The 26748-nt window shown below is 44.9% G+C and overlaps 1 long non-coding RNA gene across 1 annotated transcript in view; it reads left to right on the forward strand.

Annotated features, from left to right (window-relative positions):
• LOC142564989 (uncharacterized) overlaps positions 1-26748 on the forward strand; it is a 301795-nt gene that overhangs the window by 13840 nt on the left and 261207 nt on the right. The window contains exon 2 of the long non-coding RNA XR_012824726.1: positions 21589-21717. This is a non-coding gene — a long non-coding RNA (uncharacterized LOC142564989). The remainder of the gene's footprint in view (positions 1-21588; positions 21718-26748) is intronic.

The raw sequence follows: 26748 nt of genomic DNA on the forward strand, positions 1-26748 counted from the left end.
TAATGTTTCATTACGATTTGTTTCTTTCTCTTTCTTCTTTTTTTAAATTCTGCTGTTGATTGAGTTTGTGACTGTGCTTTACAAAACTCTGCGGTTCTTCCTGGCTTGTCTCCAAGAGCAGACGTTGCGAAATGTTCCTTCACTGTGCGCTACATTTATTTTATCGTCTGCCTTTTTTGTTTGATTCAGTCAGCGCGCATTTAAAATGCATGCTTTCTCTGACTGAGAACAAGTATCAAGCATCATTTATGACTCCAACTTCTCTTAAACACACGTATAATAAAGAAAAAGACATTTGTGATCACAAAGAAGTGACATAGACTGTATGATCGCTGATTCAGTATGCAACCATCGTGTGCTACATTATTGTCTTCCGGGGATGCAGATACTGGCGATGGCATAGTAAAAAAAAAATCTCAGACACACGCATGACCAGACTTTCTAACCAGGATCTCCAGTGTAGGTCTTCTGAAAGGCGGTGGTCTTCATTGGATTTCATTAGCGATCAGCAGCTTTTCCGCACTCACCGCTCGAGCAGGAACCCTCCATTGTGTGAGCATTCTTGGCACCACGCCTATAGGCGTGTGAGAATGCGAGAACACAAAGGCAGGCCGGTTACATACGGCTGCAAGACCACAAGCCATGCATCCGCCCGCAGGTTGCAGGCGCGCAATGTGGGCCACGCGCAGACCAGCCATCAGTACGAAGACTCATCCGTCACTTTCACTACAGCGCGTGTTGTTATGCATCGAACATTTTGCGCCATAATTCACTGCCCCGGTCCGTTCGACCCACGTCTTAACACGTTGTGATCGCATGCCGCTTTCTTCGGAATTGCAATCCGGTCACTCCGAAGTACTAGAAGGAAATGTATCGCGAAAGTGGTGACCCATCTTTTGTTCTTGCCGCGTTATAGTGTCTTCTAAACCGTGCTGATTGTCGGCCCAAATTTGTGCACTTCGAGCTCTAGTTTGGGAATACTTGTGGCTGCTAAACTTTGCGATTTCGAGTTCGTGCCTCACTGCTCCCTACGGCCACAAGAGCTCCTCTGCAATTTCATTGTAATTTTCACTTTTTTTCAATCCGAAAATTTAATTCGAAGGAATTTGCTGTTGGGGCTAGCGGTAACAGAATTTAGTACGCTGTTCCGGGTCCAAATGCCAAATTAGCCTTCTACGTGGTAGCACAGCTACTGGTGTTCCACACGTATGACTTCTTATTAATGTCTTCTCGTCATAGAAATACGCAATCTAGGCACATGAATAAGAGTTCATAGTTCATTAATATCTTCTCGTCATAGGAATACGAGTGACTGCCATGCCTAGAACCCACAATCCACATTCTTTTGCACTGTCATAGTTTAGGTCTAGCTTTTTGTTCCGCTTCTTTTGGAAGCAGTGCAGTTTGTTGTCTTCTTTGTGGGATTTAATCGCACATGTTCTTTATTCCTGTTTTCTCGTCCGAACGATGCCTGAAACCAAATCGAATGCTCCTTCGGAGTAAAGCCACCACTACCAGCAGGCAACATCAGTTTTCGTTTGTTAGTACTGTTTTGCAACTCTTCCAGGCAATTTCTGTGTGCCCTTAGATTTTCCGGCATTTTCGAATTGTTAAATTCGCGTAAATTAAGGGCGTGACAATGAAACATTTTGCATTACCTCTTTGTAATTAATCTGATCAATCTGATTGATTGGTTGATTTATTGAACACGCAGAAATACGTGTAACAACGTTCACCATTTGTTCCTTTCCTGTGACGGCCCTAGCGGACACTAAACTAGTGGCCCTAGTTGTAGTGTGTGTGTGTGTGTGTGTGTGTGTGTGTGTGTGTGTGTGTGTGTGTGTGGGTGTGGGTGTGGGTGTGGGTGTGTGGGTGGGTGGGTGGGTGGGTGTGGGTGTGGGTGTGTGTGGTGCGTGTGTGGTGCGTGTGCGGTGCGTGTGCGGTGTGTGTGTGTGTGTGTGTGTGTGTGTGTGTGTGTGTGTGTGTGTGTGTGTGTGTGTGTGTGTGTGTGTGTGTGTGTGTGTGTGTGCGCGGTGCGTGCGTGTGTGTGTGTGTGTGTGTGTGCGCGGTGCGTGCGTGTGTGTGTGTGTGTGTGTGTGCGGTGCGTGCGTGTGTGTGTGCGCGCGTGCGTGCGTGCGCGCGTGTGTGTGTGTGTTGGCTGAATTGATTTTACGATATTAAAGAAACGCGTAGTCTGTGAGAAATACCGTTTAGTGGGGTGCTTCGGAATAATTCGGACCCCAATGTGTTCTTTAACGTGAAACTAGATACAAGTACACCAGCGTATTTTAATATCGCCCCCAGTAAAATGAGGCCGGCGAGGGCGGGAATCAAACCTGTAACTTCATATTTCACAGCAGGACGCCATAGTCCACCCGTTTTCTTATTTCTGATACGTGCCGTGTTAAGCCCATACTGTTAATAGTAATCTTGAAATTTTTCACGCTCTAAGTTTTGAACTACATTAACAGTCAATATTGCGCTGATGCTTCGGGTTTATATCGTTGGGATATCTGGCATTTTTGTTAGCGGTATGACTATAGCTTTAGCAGTTGTCAATATTTTTCGATAAAACTTTCAGCACATCTCAGAGATTCGCAGAATATATTTTGAACAGAATATTTTATATGTCAGTACTTTTCGGAGTGAATAAGCGCATTAGCCAATGAAACCACCATTGTCCGTAGAAACATAACGCTATACAGGCGGTCGCAGTTAACACAAACAGAGTTTTAAACAAAATATAGCTAATTTTACGCAAGCAAGATCAAGTGCATGTTGTCCACGATTGCGTTGATAAGTCACCAATAACATGTATTATGACAGTAATTTAACCGCAGCGATTTATACAGCTTGTGTGTTACTATCCGAAGCGACAAGATGTCATTTAAGAAGTTACAGAAAGTAATAAAGACTAGTCACTAGGAACTAAGAACTAGAATGGTTCCCGCGAGAAGTAATTAGCCTGCATTTTTTCAGCTGCAAGAGGAAACCCGCAAACAATAAGAAATAGCTCGTGATTACGCAACCACTTGTACCATCAACAACTTCTCAATTGAAGTCTTGTCAATTATGACAGTATTTCAGGAGCTGTACAATTTATTGCCATCAAGAAAGTGAGTATCTTCAAAAAAATTACTGGGGACTTCTCAGCTCACCTGTGGAAAGTATCTAGTCGGTCTCGATAGGGTAAAGTGATCCGTGTTCTCTTATACTTGATCCATGTGAGCAGGGATGCTCCGAATATCTGTCTGGAGCGGTTGGATCGCTATGCCGCGTGGAAGACAAGACAACCTGTTTGTTTATTGCGTCGATGTCGTTTCTCCTGCTAAATATTATCTACCAAACGCGACACCCAACTAGGGCGTGCAGAACGCATTTCAACTGACGTTCGTCACAAAGCGCATTGCACGAGATTAATGCCATAACGCTTATCTTCGCCTACAAAGATGGCATACAGGTCACATTTATTGTGTGCTACATCCCTTGGAACATATAAAGGGGGAAAATGTACTAAGCCCTTCTTGACTGAATGCTGCCAAAAGAAAAAAAAAAGCATCTAAGTAAATACAGGCATGTCAATGAGCACTGACCGAATACGACGCTGCTCCGAATTCAGAAGCTCCGGCTGCACTATTATCGTCAATAATCGGGCATCCATTGAAAAAAAAAGAAACCGGAAGCCAGCGGGCCTTATTGGGCAGTCGGTCATTCGGACGTTAGACGATTCGCTATAAGTGTGAGGTTAGCACGCGAGCGCTTCAAATCTGCATGACCCATATTTCCGGCATTCATAACGTGATATATATATATACATATATATATATATATATATATATATATATATATATATATATATATATATATATATATATATATATATATATATATATATATATATATATATATATAAACAGGATGGCGATCGTTGTGAAAAGAGCTGTCCGGGCCTGCTCAACCGACCTGACTATCAGAAGCAAGTTTTTTTTCTGTTTCACTAACCAGCCCTGAACCGCTACAGTAAGCCCGTTTCTGCTGCTGGGGGATTCTTTAGTGTATACACGATGTACAAGCATTGAAATGGCGCCGGAGGATGATCGGAAAGGCCTGGTGAGGCGATTTCAAAACATGCATCTGTCATATTTCGGGACGATAAGCTTCCGGACGGAAGCACGAATTGCGCGACGTGTTAAAGGTGGTCCCGCCTGCTCACTCTGGGATTTGTGGGGCAAAGAAGTGACCCACATGTTTTAACGTTCTTTTTCTCTTTCGGAATTAGCGCCAAACTTCATACTTCGTTGAGCAAGAGGGCAGCTCTGCAGTTAGTTATCCTAATACGAAACGGGTTAGAACTATGAAGATGCATATATTATAGTCCCAACAGTACTTGGCTATTGAACGGTTGGATTCGGATTGCGGAGGAAGCCACTCCCGTACTCTCGCAAATGAATTTATAAGCTAAAAGGCATATAACGCGCCAGAGCACATTCTTTACATTGAAGGTGCTATGCCCCCGCAAGCACTCGTGAACATGGTGACTGGGATCTTTACGTCACGAACCCAGAAGTAACAATGTTTCTAAGCAAAGTTGACACCTCAGGATTCTAATTTAGAGGTGGGAAAATCACTGGAAAGCCAGTAGTATCATTATTTACATGAAAGTGCAGGTTTTCAGTAGTGGATAGTTAAGCTAACCAACTACTAGTTATTGAGTGTATTAACTAGTTTTACATAACATTTCATTGTTTTTTGGGTGAATGTATTCTACGTAAACATAAATAAAGCTGGGAAAGTTATAGTCTTTATTTTCTTAGGGAATGGCAGTAGGGCTTTGTAAAGTTAAGTAACCGTTCCTGAACTCTCTACAATTTTGTTTGAGGTTGTACTTGCAGACTGAACTCACGGACAACGGACAGGTTTATAGACTATATTAAAAATGCCATTTCCTAAAGTGTACATTTTAGTTTCATAAGTAGCCTTACTTATTGATAAATTTCTCTAAATGATACCAGCATAAGGTCTGAAGTAAAGGTATTCATAATGTTTGCATTGATCATACTAAAACTTACGAGATAAAGCAATTTGAAACAATGGCTTTAGGTGTCATGCTACTGCGTGTACACGTAAAATCTGCATCTTTAGGAGTAGCAAGAATGGCTCAGTTTCACTCGAGGTGTCTCTGGTAAATCTTAGAGCTCTTTATTTGCAAGTACAAGAATAACGCGAGTGTTCTAGTACCACCCTTATTATCATTCGCTGGTAAACATTTTTAAGTACATGACAGCGATATCTCAGAGATAGTGCGGTTTTGTGGGATACTTTTCATGAACGCGTGGGCTTCAAGTGCCGGCATCAGATTCGGCTTGTGAAGCTGAAGAAACAGCCACGTTGACATAAACTGGCAGATCAAGGGCAGGGTACATTACAGGCGCAAACCACATGATATCTAAATAGTCAGGCGCAATTTTGGCACTCGCGCATTCCAGCACACAGCCACACGCACATACAAATAGAACCCCCCCCCCTCCCCACAAAGAGCTCACTACCAACTGTTTATTCAGCGATTTGAAGTCGTATTTACACAAGGGGACATATGCACAGTGACCAACATCAAGTCCAAGCGTATCAAAAATAGGCCAAAGACACAGTTTTAAAGCCTTGCATCAAGAAATGGTTATGCCTGAAACCAAGATGTGGATGGTTTGTTTACGCACTGATCCTTATTGTTTTCGAAGAAAAAGTGACTCGCTATCCCGGCGAAAGCGGAGGTCCAACAAAGCTGTTGCAACACCGCCACTACAACTGCTGAAGGGGTATGCAATGCTTTGCTGATGGTTCGGACGCCTGTTGTGAGCTTGTTCTTTATTGAGACGTATGATATTCTATGTGTTGTATGGGTGATTTCAATAAAGTCGTGCACTGTTCGTTTCACTTTGCTGAGTGCTCCTATAGCCTGTGTATTACGAAGGGGATGAGCCATTGCATTTTTGCTTGCTTAGGAGGCATGAGTCCAAGGACTCGAGGCAGTCACCTAGGCTGGGGCCCTCATGGCCCCACCCCGCGCAAATCGCCGGACATTTAGAATAAAGTTTTCACTCACTCACACACGGACGGACACTAAAAATTGCGATGACCTAAGGGCTAACAAAGCTTCACTGTACGAAATGTTCTAATACTACGCGTGCTGTTTGTCTTGAATTTCTTACGAGAACCTGCGGGTCAGAAAACCGGGGCCCACCACCACGTGATGCAACATGCGCAACGAGCCGCACATTCTTGTCTTGATTTTCCCTTATTTTTTTGTGCACGCTCTCTTAACTGGTCAGACAAACATCTCTCTGTTTGCCCGACTCACACGTTTCCGCAGGAAAGTGAAAGAGAGTGCAGCACTCCCACGGGGCATTTTGCTAAGGTCGTTTCATGTTTTCTTTTTTTCTTTCGGTGGCATCCACGTTTTCAGCCATTGCATGTGCGCGGGCAGAGTTTGTCGAGTTTCTCTGGAACCGAAAAAACAAACAGTGGCACTCCAGGTCTTGTCGAGACCTTATTTAGCTTGTGAGAGAGCTTATAGGTATAGGGCACAGCTTGTTTCTTGGTCTTTGAAAGTTCCCAAGCAGCGCTATCCATTTGTGTTTCAGGTTTTAGCTCCTGCAAAAGCGCATGGGCAGCCCATTTACAACCTGCAAAGGGAAGCCTGCAGACAAGAATCAGCCTATGTCATTATTAAAGCTAATGTGCATCTGGCGCGGGCGTGACTTCATCAGTGCAGATTCCAGACAAAGTGAAGCAACGCCTCTCTTAACAATCTCATAATGGGCGGAATCAAACGGCAACCGTCCCTTATTTGCAGGAGAACGGTGAAACCTTCAAAAGTGCCCGTCGTTTCTGATTAGCTTCAGGTCTAAGAATTGTAGAGAATCCTCTTCCGGTATCCCCGCTGTGAAGTTCACGCCTTGGCCATGATCTTTGAATACTTTCGCGAGCTGTAAATACACCCCGTTCTGTAAAATCACTAACTTCAGAAGAATTTAAAATACTATCAGGGGATGTCAGGTCACCCTGTATAATATAATCGAAAGTATTCTCTGGAGTTATAAGCCCCTTTGTTTGTCTAAAAGGATTAAAAATCATCAACATATATAAAATTGCTTAAACCATCTCTGTCCTTTAACAATGCTATCTTGAGCCCTGTCTACACTTGCTAAAAATTAACGCAGTGAACAGGCGCGACATAGGACCGCATACATATTCTCAGACTCGGAAGATAGGGCTTCTCGTGAAAGATAATAAAAGTCAAATTAAGATAAAATTCTAAAAGCTACAAAAAAATTCTCGACGAATACTCCGGTGTTATTCACGAATGAAGTGTCACCGTTCTCCTAAATGCAATTTTACCGAGGCCAGAAGCGTGTAGTGCGGAAGCTGAAAAAAAACAGATCTTCTACATCCACCGAGAAGGCATGCCTAATCTTCTGGGTACTGCGAATACATTCATCTGCGTCACTTGATCTCTTGGCACGCAAGGGACGACCACTGACTGCAACGCTCTTGAGCTTACTTGTTAGGAACTTGCTTACATTAACTTGCCGGGATTCAACTTCCCTAACGATAGTCCGGAAAGGTTCGCTGACCTTGCGTGTTTTGGCCGAGAAAAGGACCATTAGGTGCGTTACCTTTGCATTTTTCTATAGTCCTGGAAAGCACAGGGAGTCTCACTTCTTAGCAAACTTTGACTTCACGTACACAGCGCTCTGTTATAACGGCCAGGAAATTTTTTTGTTTACAGCTATACGAGCTTTCCCGTTAAAAGTTCCTTCAGGCAAAACAACGAATTCATCCTCCTTGTCAGCCTGCACTAATTTCAAACTGTAATTCTTAAAAAAAGAACGGCACAACATTGTTCAGTCTCTGATACCTGCGACTGTCCGGATCCTGCTCTTTGCATTTCGACACACATTCGACGCCATCCAGCAAACATCTGTGACGTATCTGATTGGCCTTAGCAGACATGTCTCTGTCTAGGCCAACCAGCTCTTGGGCGGATTTTTTTTTGTGCTGAACAGCATACTTCGGCCCCTTTTGTAGCAGCTGCTCCATGCCCTCTGGAACCCTTGCGCTCCGAGAACAACGACACGCAGTCGTCGCTCGACTTACTTAGAACAGACATTAACCTTTCAAGCACCCTTTATCGTCAATCAAACTTCACTAGATGTGGAATTCTCGACTTCAGCAAAGGTGTTTCAAAAAACATCAAGAAATATTTGAATGAATACCCTGTATAGTTGTACTCGATGTAGTATATTATTGTACGTGGTGTCGGACAAGTTTTTTTTTAAGTTTTTCTATGTATATTGCGTTATTGCATCAATGACTCGTCATGGTTGTTTTCTGAGTACATAACCAGTGTATCTTCTGTTATTTTATATCAAATAGTGTATTTCATTTATACACGTATTTTGTTGTTATATAAGCACGGGATGGTGGGTATTGCTGTCTGTAATAGGGAGCCAATGCCCAGTCAGGCCTTGGCTCCCGTGGCTTCCCCTTTGGTTTGAAAGAAATAAGCATCAAACATCAACATCAATGCATAGCTACAAAACCCACCCGCCCAAAGAAAAGAAAAACCTGGGGGGAAGGTAGGCTCGATGCGTTCTAAATACTCACGTGGTCCCTTATGCCTTCTCTTGGTGCCAGTACACCGCCCGCGTGTCAGAAAATTTGTGCACGGGTGCATAGTTTGCTTTTGTATGGGTTGTCACTTCTCGACCCGCCTATTCCGTTCAACATACCCTGCGCCGCATGAAGGTGCTGACACGCTTGTCTGAGGGATAAGGAGATCGCGAATTTGGAATACCGCGCAGGTGGCTCCTCTAAGCCGGCTTAACTTGACCTACTAAAAGCTGCAGGGCTGTAAAACTACGCAAGATCTGCATCTTCCGGTTGCGCAACCAACCCGCGCAAATCCTTTGCTCTGGCGCATCCGAAAAGGTCAAATCTCTGTAGCCGACGTACGAGAACGGCAGGCTTAAGGGCGGCGCCTTTTTGGTCCCGTGACCGCGAATACGCGAGGAGTATTAACTGACCGCGCGACTGGCTTGGTATACTCTCTGACAAGTTCCGAGATGCTTCCGCCCGGTGGACAGTCCGGAGTAATCAGAAACAAGAGACAATGTTTTATAATAAAATGGGTGGCGGAAGAAGGTGGGCGTTGTTTCTGTATTTTTGAGATGTGTCCTCTTTGTTTTGTTTTGGGTGCCCGTGTCGGCTGGGGGACTCGAGAGGCCCCGGATTATGCAAATCACAGGGGCACCCAAAGCGGAGGTGCTCCAGTGACCCCGTGATCCTGCCACCACCATCAATCGTACGCGGTAGGGATTACGTTCTCAGGTTCTGCACGCGCCTGTCCCAACGCTGACAGTTTGGGAAGCATGTCATACTCGTAGTCCACACGACATGTGCCTTCTGGCGTAAGCGCAGACGCTCAGGCAACGGGCGTTGACATAACCTGAAGGATCTGGTTTAGCAGCCGAGAGGGGCACAGTGAAAGATTCCTGTACAAGAGTAGTTATGGCAATTCTAGTGGGCCGCTGATTCACCTAGTGTCGAGATCCAGATGTATATTTCTTTGCTTCATTTTTTTTTTGCAAGAGAAGTCAGCTATTGAACTTCTTGTCAATATACTTCCCTAATAGCCAGTGTAATCACGTAGGCCAAACATATTTATTTGTCTTAGTCCTCCTCAAACCACTACATAGGCTTAATTTTTAAAGAAAGCTAAGTTCCAAGAAAATTCTCCAGTGCAGCGAACTTCGTACGATACACAATTCATTTTCTCTTCGAACGAAAATTAACCCACATTAGGTAACTAAATTCACTATCGGATCATCGAACGGAATCCTCACAGCTGGATGAGGGCCAGGTAGATGCCATCTCGCGTCGGTTGCATCTGTGCGTCAATGGCTGACAACTAGAAGTCCTGATCAACCCACCACAGTGGCTCAGTGGTTATGGTAGTTTACTGGTGAGTGCGCTGCCATTGTTTCCATTCTCAGCTGCGGTTACAGCATTTCAACTTCATTTCAATTTCATTTCAATTGAGCGGGATGCGGAAGTAGCCGCGTACTTTGATAGGTGCTCGATAACGAGCTTACATTGGACTACATCACCCCGGAGTTCCCTACTAAGGCATCGAGCAAAGAGCCGGTTAGCAATAAGGGCGATCTCTCTCTCTCTCTCACTCTCTGTCTCATAACACAGATCAGTTGACGCTGTCCTCGTCTTTATTTGCGGTCAATACGATATGATCAGTTGATATTAGATGTAATAAATTAAGCCTGGAAATATGACAACTGCAATGACGAGGTGCCTTCGTTGAGATCAGCATGCGTAGGAGTAGCGTAACAATCCTTATTATTACAATTACAATTTTAACCAGAACAGTTTTGACATCTGGTGCCTCCATTACGCGTTATGCGTTGCCAAGGATGCTCGAGGCTGCCAGTATGTGCTGTTTCTGTTTTTCTTTATTTGTTTATCACTTTCGAGCATCCTACAGCGCCAAAGTGACGCTCTCACCTCTGTGGGACACTACATTTCTTTTGATATAATCTTTACCGTAGCGTTGATGTCCTCACACTGAGAACAAGGAACAGCAGCAAACCCAACCGCGAGCTCCTTTACGACCATGTCAAAATTACGCTTGGGCGTCGCATTCACCAATGCATATACGTTTTTGATTGGAATGACTGATAGCGCCGACTGTAATGCCTGCGGTGCCGAGGAAACTATAGAACATCTAATGTGCTACTGCCCATCTTTTCAAAACGAAAGACATGACCTCTGCACAGCTCTCAATCAGCTAGATAGAACACCGTTCACTTTGAAGAAGATCTTGGGACCATGGCCTCGCATATCGCAGCTACGAAAGGCCACAAAAGCTCTGTTGCGATATTTGAAGGCTACTGGATTGAATCAGCGTCTGTGATCTGGACTGAGTGACCGAACGATATAACCAGTAGACTTTCTTTTCTTCTTTTAATCTTTCCGTCCCCTTTTCCCTTTCCCCAGTGTAGGGTAGCCAACCAGGCTCAGTCCTGGTTAACCTCCCTATCTTTCCTTTATCGTTTGCTCTCTCTCTCTCTCTCTTCCCTTCAGCATTGTCTAGGATGTTATTGTATATCTTCTCTGGTAAAACGGTCACTTGGGAGACTCATAGCTGTACATGTTTTGATGCATTTCGTGCAGAAATTATAGAAAATTTCTTCGGAAGAGACGAATTCCATGTGGGCAGAGCGTAAAACTTATTAACTTTCAATTCAATTCAATTATTCACTAGTGCTCATTAAGACATGGTAAACACCCGGTAATTTGTTCTGTTACATTCCGTAAGACAAAGCTACTGCCACTGCTGTCAATACTTTTTTCGTTCTTTATTACAAGATAATTATCAAATAATTGTTGCCATGAGTATAGAGGTCATGAAGTGAGAGCATTTCCTGCCGCACGGCCGTGAAACAAACAGTGACTAAATAATACAGAAAGCGATACATGCTGGCAGCGCTCTCCGAACGCAAGGAAGCAGTGGAATAATACCCGCGAGGTTCCTAGTGAGAAGGATAATCCGCAAGTGTGGGCCCTGTGCTGGGGAACTGGACACGAAAGAAATGAACCGATATCTCCTTTTGGTCCTTTCTGACGTTTTTGCATAGTTGTAGAGACACTTTTCTCCACAGAGAAAAACGAAAGGTACATTGGAGCTCATTTGCCGAGTATTCTTAAAGGCCCTATTTTCAGTGTAAATCTCAGGACAGCGGGACCATTTATTTGTTCTACTCTGAGGATGCTATTGCAAAGCTAACATGTAAAACAAGCGTCAGAGGAGCGTTACTTAGGGAAATCAGCCGGGTTATTTATTCTAAAGTATGAACACAGCCAACGTGTTTGTTTCAGATCTATGTTCATCGATAACTACTTGCGAGGCCTTTGCCCTGTAGTTAAATATAAATAGGCCGATGCAGTTGACAATGAGGATGACAATGATCCTATGCGCAGGCCGAAAGAAAACTTTCAATTAAGGAAACTCGGTCCAGCCATTCACACATCATACCGTTTGCACGTATAGTTTGTCATTTCTCTGGGATAATCCACCCAGCATCGGCTCACTGACTGCAACATTCTACTGTCAGGTCAGAAGGTCGTGGCATCGAGTCCCTTCCACGACAGCTCTATTCCGGTGGGAATGGGCTGTCCGAAGGGTCGTGTGCCGGTTTTGGAGCACGCTAAAGAGCCCCAGCTGGTCCAAATTAGTCCGAAGCTATCCAGCTCTACCGCACTATTTTGCAACTCAGAAAAAAAATATTATTCGCCTTCCACTCCGTGAAGAAGGATAACCAGCGAAGCTGTAGTGAAAGGAGTATATTGAGAGCTATATTCATTTACATGGTTATTGTTATCTTGATTGAATAAAGACACAAGCACGTAACACCGTAGTTATTGCCATTATTTTGTCTCTTTCGTTACCACAGTGACCATAGCTTTGTGGTCACCGTGGTACACCGTGATCAGTTGCACTATCATGCAAGACACATTCTTACCAAAGGTTAAAGCTTTACACGACCAGTGATGCGTAGTCGGCGCATTGACGTCCGTGTAGCACTCAATTCCAAACCGTTCCAACAGGAAGGATACAATCCACGTGCCATCGGGGCGCGTTAGGTCAACGTTAATGTCGACGATTGGTGGGTACACTATGGCGTTTTATTATACATTTAGCCCCACGAACGACAGCGAAGCAGCACCGCCAATGCACGTTTTATATACGGCTGTGAAGGTCGTGCGTCATAACATGGTCGATAACATGATATGGATGGAAACAACTTTATAGGAAATCCAGCAGAGTCCAACGACCTGGCCTGAGGGATAACATGATAACATTCAATGCGACCACCGCGGCTGATAATCCGCGGAAAGAGTTGGAAGACTATATATTATTTTTCCATTCTGTAGTGCACGGCTCTTGCTCACGGACAAATTCTTTATCAGAACCTAGCCCCCACATACAGCAGCGCTGTAAAAATCATAAATAAATAAATTCTAAGGCTGTACGCTTGAAAAACGCGCTGTAAGAGTCAAGGTATAGTGGGGCACATTGGAATAATTTTGACAACCTTGAGGTCACGGGCTCGATATAAGTCGCACATGGTGGCCACCTTCCTGGGTGAGGAGGGTTAGAGGGGCGGAATGCAAAGAACACTCAAGTACCTAATTGTTCGTGTGCGTTAAAAAACCCAACCTTAACGCACACCAAAATCAACCCAATCGACCACCCGCAGCCACCTTGCTGGGGGTGGTCGCCACCCCCAGCAAGGTGGCGACCACGTACGACCGGGATCGAGCCCGCGACCTCAAGCTCAGCACCGAACACCAGAGCCACTGGGTTACCGCGAAGCAGATGCATGTCTCTCAGGTCAAGGCCCGTATTCACGAAAAGCTGTTACGGTTCTCGGTCACCCGATTGACTTGGTGGCCGAGAACAGCCCAAAAAGTTGTAAAAAGCAGCACAGGCAGAGGTTTGTTGTTGTCTGTTGTGGCCCTGTGGTTTACAAGATTCCTCTTTCATGCAAGCGTTTCTATACCGGTCAAACGGGCTGCTGCATCAGTGACCGCACGCACGAACACTCAAACAAGGTTCGAAAACAAGCTAGAGATAGTCAATTATCATTGCATTGCAATGAATGCGGCTGCAAGCCGTCTTTTAAAGATGTGGCCTACTTGTCAAAATACCGCGGTGACCACGCACGTCTTATTTCCGAGGCCTTCCACATTCATAATAGCGGCGAAGCATGTGTAAACCTCCCCTCCATTTCTCTACTTCCGAAGGAGATAGCCTTCCTGTCTCATCCATTGCAATTTATTGGCCTTGCGCAGGCCGAATTTCTGTTGTTTGTGGGCTTCGAGATAGTGGTACAGTATGTATACGCTCACTGAAATAGTAAAGACACATGGTTGTTAGTCAGCGCTGTGGATGGTGTCCCTCTTTTTTGTCCTGTTGTTTAGCACTGTTTACTGCTCGTAATCAGGAACCAACCAGCCCATGTGCGTACTCTTTTCAAGTATAAGTAATCCTCCACCTCGCGAGTGTCGATCTAATTGGAAAGACCGAAAACCTTTCAAATTAAAATTTTCCTCTGGGGAAAGCGAAGTTTCTTGAAGAAGTATGACATCTAGGTTAGGTTGACTAGATAGGCAAGGTAAATAAGTTAAAGCTGAGAATAGAGAGCGACAGGCCCGCTGCTGTACTTTCAAGCTGTCTAATGGTGTTGATCGCACAGCAGCGGCAACTACCGCCTTCAGCATACTTTCTTTAATAAAATAATACGGTTGGCTATTTTTTATTTTGGTTTTACAATCGCAGAAATTGTGGATACCATCATGTTCGCGAGCTTGAGTGTCAAGTTCTTTCTCTGTGACACTAACGCCAGGTTCTACTAGCGGAGTAGTGCCTGTAGACTGATCTACAAATGAAGAAGGCGTCTCTACCCTGTTGCTAGGCGCTCGAGGTGTGGCGTTAGATACTGAGAACTGCATCCGTGTCTTAGCGGCCTACATTATTTGTATCATCTGACTGGAAATAATTTGTATCAAGTTATCTGATAGGCTGGATATCAATTTTTTCATAGCTTGAAGCATTGCTTTTTTCCACACCTCAATAAATTGTTCCGGAGAAATTAGGATCCATGCTTGGAGTGTTGCGTGCTCTAACACCAGAGTATCCGAAGGCCATGTCTTTAATAACTGCTATTTCATCTCTTCGGGAGCAGTTACTGCGGTCGATTAGTTCACGAATATGTATTTCTTGAGCGCGAGCTGATCAGTTAAAAAGTGTGCCCGGTGTGTTCCCCCTCAGAGGCGGCACGTTTGCGACATGGCGGAGCATTCACTTCAAGGATGACCATCTCCACGGGCGTGGCAACGCGAGCACAACTTACACCCTCCTGCGCTGGGCCCCAATCTCCACCAATTCTGACATTGGATTGGACGTGACACTGGCGGGTTCTGTACGGAAAACAAGAGGCCACATCTTTATTTCTGACTGACATGATGTGCCCGGAAACGTTGCAATTACTGATTCCGTCCGATTCCTCTCGTTGTTTACCGGCCGATTGCAGCAACAAATGCCAATGACTCCTGCTGTGGAGAGCTTGTCCAGGGTTTCAGTTGGAATTAAGCAGGAATCTACACCCCGTACGAGACTCTTGATGCACGCAAGGTGAATCGGAATAAAAGCACTCACCGGGGTGGAAGCGAAATGCCCTTCAGTAGGTCTTCAACACAGGTCTTGTTGGCAGGCCGACAAACTATACCTCCCGGTCCGAACGCTCGCGCGTACGTGATGGTGTGGAAGTTGTTGGACATGGTCTTAAGTCCCTGCTTGTTTGTCATTTCTCTAACGTTTTCGCTTGTCCGTCTTCACTTCTGTGCAGTTCAACGATCCTCGTTCGATGCATGCCCTTGGCCACTTCTGCTTTTTTCTATGTTTTCTATTCCTTTCCAGTTATGTTCAGTGAACTTCATCGTCCTCGTTTGCTTGCTTTTGATACCGACTTTCACATTTCCCGATAGCTGACTTCTTCAATATTTAGTGATTAACTTCTCCACATCTTAACTTTTCTCCGTGCAGGCACCTATCCAATGGCGGAAGTCCATTCTGGGGGATTGGCCAAGAATGTTCGCATACCCAGTGCCGAGGTTACTCAGCCGAACATACTCAGCGACACAGCTTATCTATTTGAGCGCATACCCTGTTGTCCAATGAGCATAATCGCAGACCCCGCAACAACCAGCACTCACAAAGTGTATGGAAAATGCAAGGAAAGCTTGCCTACAAATTTATGGGGAAGGGGCGGATACGCCGACATTGGAAACGTAAACGCTGTAGAAAAGGTGTTAGGACTGTAATGACCATGGACGAGGTTGAAGTGTCGCTACCGCTACCCCACGGCAAACTTATGAATCAGAGTGTAGTAAGGGCAGTAAAGTCCACTGAGAATGCATGAGGTTGGAATGCTGTTATGTGGAGGTGGGCGAAATGCAAATTTTTCAAATAGAAGGAGCTAGTATTGAATATAGCATAGTAAGCCCTAAGTGCATGTATGTATTTACAGGAGGAGTATTCTGCACAATTGATCTTGTCAAAAAAGTAAAGGGAGCGGGATCAGTTTTATACAAAAAAGTGACTGATTGACATTAAAAGCTGCAGGAATAGCCTCTCAACATCTTCAGATCCTGGTTACAAAAACAAAAACGTTTTTCAAGGATGCATGGTTGCTGTATCGAACCGAGGCTTTATAAAAACGCCAAGTAAGTGCTAGTGAAAAAGAAATCACAAGTTGTGATGAAAGACATCTGAAGGTGTTGATTGCTGTAAACAAGACCAGCAGTGAAGAAAACATCTCTTGTCGTAGCAGAAAAGTTAAATATGCTCCATGACTAGATTTCCAAAAAAGCATTCGTGACTGGAGCAAAACTTGCAGGCCGTCATGTAGGCTCCCACTACAAAACCAAAACCATGCTTGTATTATCTATTTTTTTCTGCATTCCTTCGAAAAATTGTTATTGTTGTTGCAGCTCTGATAATTTGCGACACTTTGTTTAGCGTATGGAGAAGAGTTACAAGACTCTAAAGAGTCGGTGGTTGCAAGTTATTTGATTAGTTTAAAATATTTGAAAATACCATATAGTATCTTTTAGAGTACGGATGCTAATACTGGGGGTGTCATGTTCTATTCGTATATGGAACTTGGAATATTCGCCCACCCATACAATTGTCATAACGCCGTGGCAACCATAAAGGCTACACAAAGAAGTTAATAGACACAGCGCGGAGGCCCGAAAAAAATCGCGGACTGGAATGTCCCCCCCAGAACATCACGGGAAACAGCAAAGACTCGGGAAAGGGTGCAATAGAGACAGTGTCGAGCACACAGCTGGTAAGACCGCTTAGTGGGTGTCAGGCGCGTATTTCCCCGGAGGAACGCCATGATGGATCGGTCACGCTGTGAACGCAATTATGGACGTAATCTCTTCGTTTCACCCCTTTCTCCCTGTCTCTCTCATTTTGACAGCGACGTTCCTCGGCGCTTAAGTGCTGAATGACATGAAAAAAAAAAACGAAAAAAAAGCGAGAGTCGGAGTACACCGATCTTTCTTCTTCGCACTTGCTCCCGTCTGCCACTCTTGCCGTTCAGTGCCTCGCAGAGCATCGTTTCCATTCCATCGTTCTTGGTTTTCTCCTGGTTTCTCGTCAGCTCTCTCTCTCTTTTTTTTATTCGTGTATGCGCTTCGCCCGGCATTCGCGATATGCAAATATGCCTTAGTGAACATCAACCTGCACTTTCGCTTAGCTCTACACTCGAAGTGCAGCGCTTACGCGTGCAGACCACGTGCTCCAGCTTCTCGCAGTTTAAATATTGTCCCCAGAAAAGGAAAAGAAAAAAAAAAATAGTTTGACGAGGAGCAACCATGAACTGTGCATTCACGTTACGCGCCGCATATTCGTAAGTGCTTCTGGCTATAAAGAAGGAAATAAATTGCGGAGATTTGTGTCTTCAGTACTAGGCATTTTCTTGTGTCGTGAAAGACAGCACAAGCGCCGGGGTGTTTGTTGTCTGCTTCTCTTCTCTTGTGTCCGTGTCTGCACGCCTTACCTTCTTTCACGATGAATCCGTGCAAACTAGCTCAACTTTCTGTAGCTTTAAGCTTGCTTTAGTGCTCAGCAAGCTCTGTGAACCTGCGATAAATATTTGTCCAAGAAAGCGAACGACAGAACACGTCACCTGTCGAAATTTTCTTTAGATGTAAAGTATTCGCGGGGGGGGGGGGGGAGGGACTGTGCAGAGAAGAAATGTTATGTCATTTATGCGGAAGGCATTCTAATCGTTTTTATATTTGAACGATACTATTCCGCTGATAAAGAACTAAACAACTTCACGTTCCGTTATCACTTTATTCGACGCATTCATATTAATAGCAAATTTATTTATTCAGAAAGTCCCCTCAGTAATCTGTAGGTATTTCTTTGCCCGGAGGTGCCACTTTGTTCATAGAATAATGCGGTACAAAGCTCCAGAACGCCTCTGTGTTGTGACTGTTGTGGGTTCGCTTCTCAGGCAGCGGCAAAACGCTTTTTCGTCCGTTTTCATTTCACGGTTTCATGTTGCTGCGAAAGGACATGCAGAACGCCACCGGGCAGAGAAATGCAACGGAACTGATTTTGTTACGGACAGCTTGCGTCTGCTATCGTATGTGTCTGTCAGTGTGCCTACGTTTGTTAAGAGTGTGCATGCGTGTTTCCGACCACTTCTTCCTTTGCCTAACACTTCATGTATTGTAACATTGTAATGTTTAAAATGTTCACTAAGTTTTGCTTATATTTTTCTTTGCTTCATTGTCAGTTGCGTTCTATCAAAGAAAAAATGAGCCGCCATGTTTCTGTGCTCCTTCGCAATCGCAACTCCCTCCACTGGAGTCATTCTTAAAGGTCAAGGTCAACGGTGGTATTATGACATTGCGTTGTGATTCTCTCCGATTCACTCAATGCTTACGCCTTGACATATAGCTAAATGATTGTGTGTTTCTCAAGTGAGCATAATCCGCATATGTCGCACCAGTAAAACGTTCCGTAAAGGACCCGAACCGCGCCTTTGCAATAACCCCTTTACTGGTTTTACGACCATCAAACTCCTTTCCTCAGAGTCAACGCCCTCCTAAACATTGCGACTGACACGCAAGCGTTTGCTCCTGACGCGCCTTCTGCTCGGAAGTTGATAGCCGGCTGACGTAACGACGACCGTGACCCCAACGAGAGTTTTTTGAACGACTGAAACTTGTGCGATATATTAAGAGAGAGAGAGAAGGGAGGAAGGAAAGGCAGGGAGGCTAACCAGACTGAGTCCAGTCTGCTACTATACTTGTGGTGAGGGGAAGTGTGTGTGTCAGATAGATAGATAGATAGATAGATAGATAGATAGATAGATAGATAGATAGATAGATAGATAGATAGATAGATAGATAGATAGATAGATAGATAGATAGATAGATAGATAGATATGGTAAGCTTTGGCGTTACGGAAGGCGGGCGTCCAAGCACGGGCACAGGTACGGAAGAAAGGAAATGACGTCGCCAGCGCTGAGTATCAAATCAAAGGTCGCACAGTAGCGGGAAAAAGAAGGAAGGCACAAAGCTCGTGAAATTGCCAAGCCTAAACAGTCTTTTTTTTAATTTTTCGCGAATGATCGTGCGTGTTCGCGATTAACGGACTGCCTTCCCCTTGAGAATGTGCAGATAAGTTTTTGCGTCTTCCTTCTTTACCCCCTACTGTGCGACCCTTCAGTTGACAGTCGGCGCCTGGACGGTCGTTTCCGTTATATTTTAGCGTCCGAGTGTGTGAGACGGCCTTCAGCTGGAAAATCTTGCTCAAGCGTGGAACTTGGTGCGAGGTACCTGGCAGCAAAGCTCAAATGGAAGCCCACTTGTTCAACACGTGAACGTTCATTGGCGGTTTCCGGGGCGTAGAGCCATCTGCGTGGGAAGGTAACACTTCCGGTGGAAAGAGAAACGAAGTGACGCCACATTATTAAGAAAAAAAGTAGTGACGTAATTTTTTTTGTTGTCAGAGACACGGAACTTATTTTGGTGGCCTGTCATCGGAGTCTCAAATGCCCTCGCAATTTCACGCGATGAGCATTTCGAGCATCTACGGCGGGAAATGATGCAGCGAAACGCCACCTGTTCGGGTGCCTCTGTGGCACCCGTGCAGGGAACATTTTTTCAGGGAACATTTTTTTGCAGGGAACAGTTTATTTGCAGGCCGACGAAAGCTTCGGGTGTTGAAAGGGGGTCGAAACATCGGACGGATAGATCGATGGTCAGCGCAAACGCGTCATCTCAGCCAAGTGAGCAAACATCTGGCGATCGCAGCTTAGTACTTTCGACTGGACGCCTTGACCAACGCAGAAACACGCCTCGCAAAAGCAACTCCCGCGAATTCCGGCAAACGTTAACAAGCAAAACAACACTACATGCACGGGGGCAGTATTGTAGCAGGTAAACTTTACGAGCAAGTTTTTCTGCACGCTACAACAACTTGATTGCATCGTAATTGATAGAGGCGTGTATACTTTTCTTTTGTTGGCGGGCGCTGAAAAATACGTTTATTGTTAACGATAAACTAAAAGAGAGTTGCATTTTCCTTCCTAGTCGCGAGTACATAAAATTGATGCGGAATCTTCTTCTGACTGAATGATATCAAGTTGCGTGTAGTTTTTTAGCCGTTCCTCCAACAATGTTTGTTCCCTGCTCCCTTAGTAGCGTTGCAATAGCTTCTTCTGTAACCGCCCTTGCTGACGTCGGTGACAATTGGCTCTAGACCGCTTTTCATACGAAGGTTCGCGACCTATTTTCATCGACCTTGCTGAGACTGTCTATGGTAGAGAATTTTGTTCCAAACGGAGCTTCTTTATTTTCTTCCAACCCCCCCCCCCCCCCCTCCCCTGCATTCCTTCTGCGGGTTTTGGCTGCTGTTTCCTCGTTGACTATGTAACATCAGCCCGGGCTACTAGGCGTATATGACCGAATAGGGAACCTGGGCCACTGAGTTATGAGCAAGTGGGCATGCGTCGTTGGGTATCTGAAAATTCTTGGCCAGTCCTCCAGAATAGGTATGTGCTATGAATAGGTGCCGAAAAGACAAGCAGGACAAGCGCTAAGAAGTGGATAAATCACCAACAACAAAAAAACAGAAAGTATCAGCTACAAAGACATTTTTAAAAGAGTTTGCGACAGAAGAAGCCGAGTGCGGAGAAATAATTTATGTCAATAAAATGGGATCTCTGTGTGCTCTGAGCGTGGAGTGCTGATTTACATAAAAGCGAGGAGCTACAGGTGCAGATAGTAAGCATACAAGGAAGCTGCGAGTGCTCAACAATTTTTTTTTGTTTATTCGGAAGCCTGCATTCAGGTATATCACAATGAACGTTCACCACAATTGATCGTAGCTTGCGGCATGAATTACTAGACAGAGCATCGGTGCTAGTGACTAGGAATATTGAAAGTATAGCTGTACAGCCAGCGTGAGAATAGTGGTTACTGCATTTATTTGCCTAAACTTTGTCCTTCAAGCTTCAGACGGCTGCGTGAATTGACTAGTTGATCATTCTGAATGAAACATTGTCTTAATAATGCAACAATTAGCAGTGATAACCCGTTACACAGATGGTAAGTATCTCGTCGTCCTTAGAAAATTCCAAGTGGTTGAAACCTTCGAAAGATAAAGTACCGTAAGTAACATCACAATACCGTTTGAAGCCACAAGGGGCAAGATTTGAGAAATTCATACACTAACCGTCATTCCCGTGGTAGCCGAACAACTGCCGGCCCGAAGTTCCCCCTAATAATCGTTCTTAAAGGTTGAAAAAAGGAAACTACCGATAAGGAGACTAAAGACAAGCTAAATATAGCAACTCTCTCATTAAGTTGATGTTCTCATTCAGTGGCGTCCTCGAATTCACAAACAAATTTCTTTCGTGCAGGAAGTCAAACAGGAAACTCTAAAAGGGCCCGTGAATCCAGCAATCGAGGCCCGGAAGGTGTTCAGGAAGACGGCCTGTCGCAAGCAGGTGGAGGAGACCCGTTCGATAAAGTCGGGTGCAAATTCAACTGTAAGTGCGTCCCATTCCCACTTTCTATAGTGGTGTCGCAGACCGGCCGAGAAAAACCGTCTTAACCGCAGTATGGTCGCGACCAGAATCAGTCTGAATGAATCTCCATTACTGCATATATTTACAGAAAAAAAAACGAAGTGAAACTGACAGCCATTCGCCTTGCCGTGGCTTCGATTCGAGGAAAAATGGTAATCGAGTGGTGGAAAAATATTTTAGCCTGTTACACGTGCCAAATGCAAAGCGGAAATCCATCAAAAATGTATTCGCACAAACGCAAAAAAAAAAAATGTCACGGCAACGACCACGTGCGGCATACCAGAACACATTTTGCAACACTTTTCGCGACATATGCATGCGAAATGAAAAAAAAAAACGATAGAAAGATTGAACGTCAAAATATAACCGAAACTTTGGCACAGGTGCTTTGTACGAATGGTTGCGTACATTGCAGAGGGCGAGCTATTCTTGATGAAGAGATAATAGTCTCGATGCAGTGTTCCTTTTACTAATCTTAGCAGTCCTGTCTTGGACGCTAATTAGCAGCACGCTAAATATCCCGCGCCTAGTAGCGCATTCGAATCAGTGGCCGTGTTCTCATAATGTGGAACACAACGATGTTCTAGTATTTAGATTTACGCACGCTAGCGTTAAGAATCGTAGTTTGTCCCGATTAATCTGGACTTGCCATTCATTTATTTTCGGTTAGTTCGCGCAGGAAAAAAATAGGTGACGTAATGTTATACAGCACAACACACACAATCCATACAATAGGGTGTCTGACATAAAAAGTAATCAAGTCAGACAACATCAGATGACTAGAATACGCGCAACAGTGAAGAAAATAACAATAAAAGCGCCCCACAACGTCCCTCGTTAAGTTTCGCAACGTGATAGCCCGAGAAGATTACTTTGTTGTTGTTTTTTTAAATGGATTACCGTTATTAGACGTTAACGCCCACCAGCGAGGTTTGCTCTCGCCAGAGATGAATGTGAAAATAAGCCTACGCATGAAGATGCATGGAGATGCTTTCCCAGTAAGGCACGCCGCAACATTCATTCAACGATTATCGGCCTAATGGAGGCAGACCCACCGTCCGTGGCCGCCGACATTAACCCAGATTTAAGCCACCACAATGGCTGCCTCTCTGCGCGGGCTGGCGGCAGCGCAATAACCCTTCGGTTTATCGTGGCCGAATCGTGGAGCGTTACCGTTCGTTCACCCACCGGCACCACAGGCTGTACAGCGGTACGCCATGCGCACGCTTCTAAATCGCGCGCTTAAACGATGCTTTCCCGATGCGATCATCTGCTTTCTTCCAACTCTCTCCACCTGTGTTCTCGTTACTGGGTGCCTCATTAGTCAGACGAGGAGCGGCCACACGAAGCAGTTTGCATCTCCTGCATTCAGACGTTTGCCAGCTGTTTGATATGGGCTCACTCGAAAAGTGAGTCGCCTGGCTACACAGCGCCCCAGCGGTGAGTGGAGGAATGCAGAAATTCGGATTTTCATTTCTTTGTTTGCGTGTCTTAGGTGGAATAGGGAGCACATACTATATCGATACTGGCACACATAAACACCTAGTCACATTCGGCATAAACTGACTTATGATTGTTTCTACACCGGTGAGCGAGGCAGGGAACGTCCCTTATGACGTCTGCATACAGCTCGAAACCCAACAGACGCACACTAGGGTATACAACGTATGATTCTAAACGTACCATTGACGTAAACTGAAAGGACAAGCAGGACACGCTTAGACAGGCCTTGCACTGGCTATAGATATCAGCCGCAAAACAAACAAAGCAAGTAAACATTCACTACCAATTGACAAAAGTAACCGTGCCGAAGACGATGTGGTCTATAGCAGAATAGCAACTGAATGCAGTGCGCAGCGCCTGCGAAGCCACAAATTATGTCATTTTGTACACAGTCTATAAAAGCGGTGTTTCGCAAATGATATGACCTCATGTAGAAAAGTCTGCAGACTTCAGTGATTACTGCGGTTCTGAACACCTTAAATGACGCGTACAGCGCAACTGTGGACGAAAGGACTGCAATGAACGACGAAGTCAAGTGATGACTTCCTACTGAGCTTTGTTATCGTAGATGCACCTACATAACCCTTGTGTAAGTGACCACTACGTTGAGCGACGATACACGATTGGCAAAACAAAAATGCAATTGAACACTTGCCGAAAAATAATGTAAGCGAGGATGGCGCACTAACTAAATGATTCTCGAGGTTGCTGTAGGGCAAATAGATTTTCGGGCTTTTTATGAGCTGGTGCCGCAGCCATCCTGCTGTGCACAACTAGATGATCTGATGAACAATCTGAAGGATATTTCTTTGCTCTCTTAGATATCATGGATATATAAATCGTAGGTGTCCGTGCACACACACACAGAGAACTGGGCATTTTTAAAAAATCCCATTACTTGTTGCATCTCTTCGTCAACATCGCAGTCAACATTTCGCGGAAAAGGATTGACTTGCGCAACAGCAGAAAGAGCACAGAAATTACAGTTCTAGAATCGCGCATGCACATTTGATCCTGTTTATTTTATTTATTTATTTATTTATTTATTTATTTATTTATTTATTTATTTATTTATTTATTCTTGTAAACGAACTGATTTAAATGCAATATACTGGCTTCAAATCGAGCGCCTTCACTGTCGAGGCACAAATCGGCTGAAATTAAAGAAGCAGATACTTGGAAATACTGGAACGTTTAGATTGTTTGTGCCCGATTCGAGCACGTGTCAGGAAACACAGACGCTTATGTCGGGAAAGATGCGTCCTCATCGGGCGAAAATTGACTACTTACAATTTCCTAACTTAAGCATTTGGGAAAAACTTTTCACGCGATAGTTTTACGTGACTGAATGCTGTCTTGTTTCCACCATAATTTGCCTGTTTGTACCCCCGAATCATCTAACGTTCATCACCAAAGTGGGGCATTCAGCTGTAACACGTGTGCGCCAAATAACGGTTCTTTGCAAAAATGGACCCAGCAATACAGCTGTTCACATGCGTGCAAGGCCATCGCTGGGCACATTTTTAACTTTGCCGCAAGCCTACGAAAGCGCCTGTGGAAACCATGCCGTTTGGGGGCCACATTTTTTCACATAGGATAAACTAGAAACTCTAGCTTCACTTTTCGTATTGAAATACCTTTGAGGCGTAGGAGTGCGTGCATTTGGCAGCCGCGTTATTGTTGGTAATGAAATTATCTTCATGTTAACAACGTATAAATGTTTTTATTTCACAGATGGTTGGGAAGACACATATTTGCACCCAAGTATCTTCTAGCAAAGCGGCCGCCGAAAACGTTATTCGCCTCAGTGTGCGCATCCGGCGTTTAGTTTTTGCAAGAATCGTTTGTCCATTTCACTCACCAATTAATTATAGTGACAACGACTCCACACAGTACACTGCGCTGATGGAAAGTGCCATTGCGTTTATTAAAATCATGACTCTCCCAACTACATTGTAGGTTGTGCCAATCACTGACATATCGCATGACCTGAAAAAATATTTTACTCTGACATACCTCACTGGCTGTGTCGTTGTGCTGCTGAGCACAAGGCCATGGGTTCGATTCCCAGCCGCGAAAGACACATTTCGATGAAGGCAGAGTGCAGCATCAGCTCCTGCAGTTGCACTCGGCTGAACGTTAAAGAACTCCACGTTGTCAAAATCCGAAACTCTCGGCTACGGTGACCACTAAGGTACCTGTGTAGCTTCTATGTAATTTGAATGTTTGCTTGCATTATAGAATAAATGCTCTCCCGAAAAATATACTAGGAGTGTAAACATACTTTTTAGCGTTTCATTCAATCTGTCTTGAATATTTCAATTCAATATTCCAGGTTTTCACTCGTCACTCAGCACACACACACTCTCTCTCTCTCTCTCTCTCGACGCCACTGAAAATAGCGATTTAAGTCTCGATATGACTCTCTCTCTCTCTCGCTCTCCCAGTATGTCTTAAGCACTAGATATGGAAAGCACAGCAATAAGTGTCATTCGTTGTACGTTAGAATTTATTGTTTTCACTTCTTGCTTTCGAAATTATCGTTTGAAGGAGTAATGTATTGAGGGCAGGACAGCTGAAACACAGGAACGACGTACATGCTACTGCAGTGAAATGCCCCCGAAGTACCGAACGCAAGAGTTACGCAGCTCGCTTCGTTTGTCATGTCAAGTTCGCAAGCCTGTGGATGCAGGCAGTAAAACGCGTCGCCGAGAACGAACACTTTACAGCTGAAGCCCAGGTCACATGCGAAAGGAGAAGCGGGTTAACTGCTGCCCCCTAGCGCCACCAGCGACCGCGACCCCTCATGCATCAACGACGAAGGCGAAGCGAACGGCACTATCCTCAGCCTGGCGTCGTCATGTATATGCGCTCGTACATGACCGCGTTATGCAAAGCTCCATACCGCAGCCCGGCAGCCATGTTTGACCCGCAGTGAACGTGGTCGTAAACCGCCGCGGCCCGAACAGGCGAGCCCTGAATTGGTGAAACTGAAGCTTCGCGGGAAAGAGAAATGGCTTCTGGCTCTCTCTTTACGCGTGTTTTTAATGGGGCCTCCAACCCTTCGGGTCAGTACGCATATTCGGCTGCCGCAAAAAGAACGGCTTGAGCCGGCGTTCGCAAGCGTCTGCGGCCATTACCGGGTCACGCCTACCTCAGGAGTTCGGCCACCATTCGACCACCACTCATTAAAGCCTATCCAAGCAGGTATTTAACGGGAGCGCGAGAAAAGATCCCGAGTAGTTCAGGATGGCTATATCGTGGAAGACGTTCACAGAGTTGTATATGCATGCACAAAATGGCACTCGCAGCCCTTCCACCAGGGTCTCTTGAGAGCATTCTGAAAATACTCGCGGATGGCCACAGGTTTTTTACTTTAATTTCTAAACACGACGTGTCCATGTCGTTAATCTGTCCAAAATCACGAAAAGTCAGGTGCAGGCTGGTGAAAGAGTGCCCAATCTTCAGCATCTGGCGCGAGACATCGCA

The sequence above is a fragment of the Dermacentor variabilis genome, chromosome 11 (assembly GCF_050947875.1).
Source record: "Dermacentor variabilis isolate Ectoservices chromosome 11, ASM5094787v1, whole genome shotgun sequence".
Taxonomy (NCBI): Eukaryota; Metazoa; Arthropoda; class Arachnida; order Ixodida; family Ixodidae; genus Dermacentor; species Dermacentor variabilis.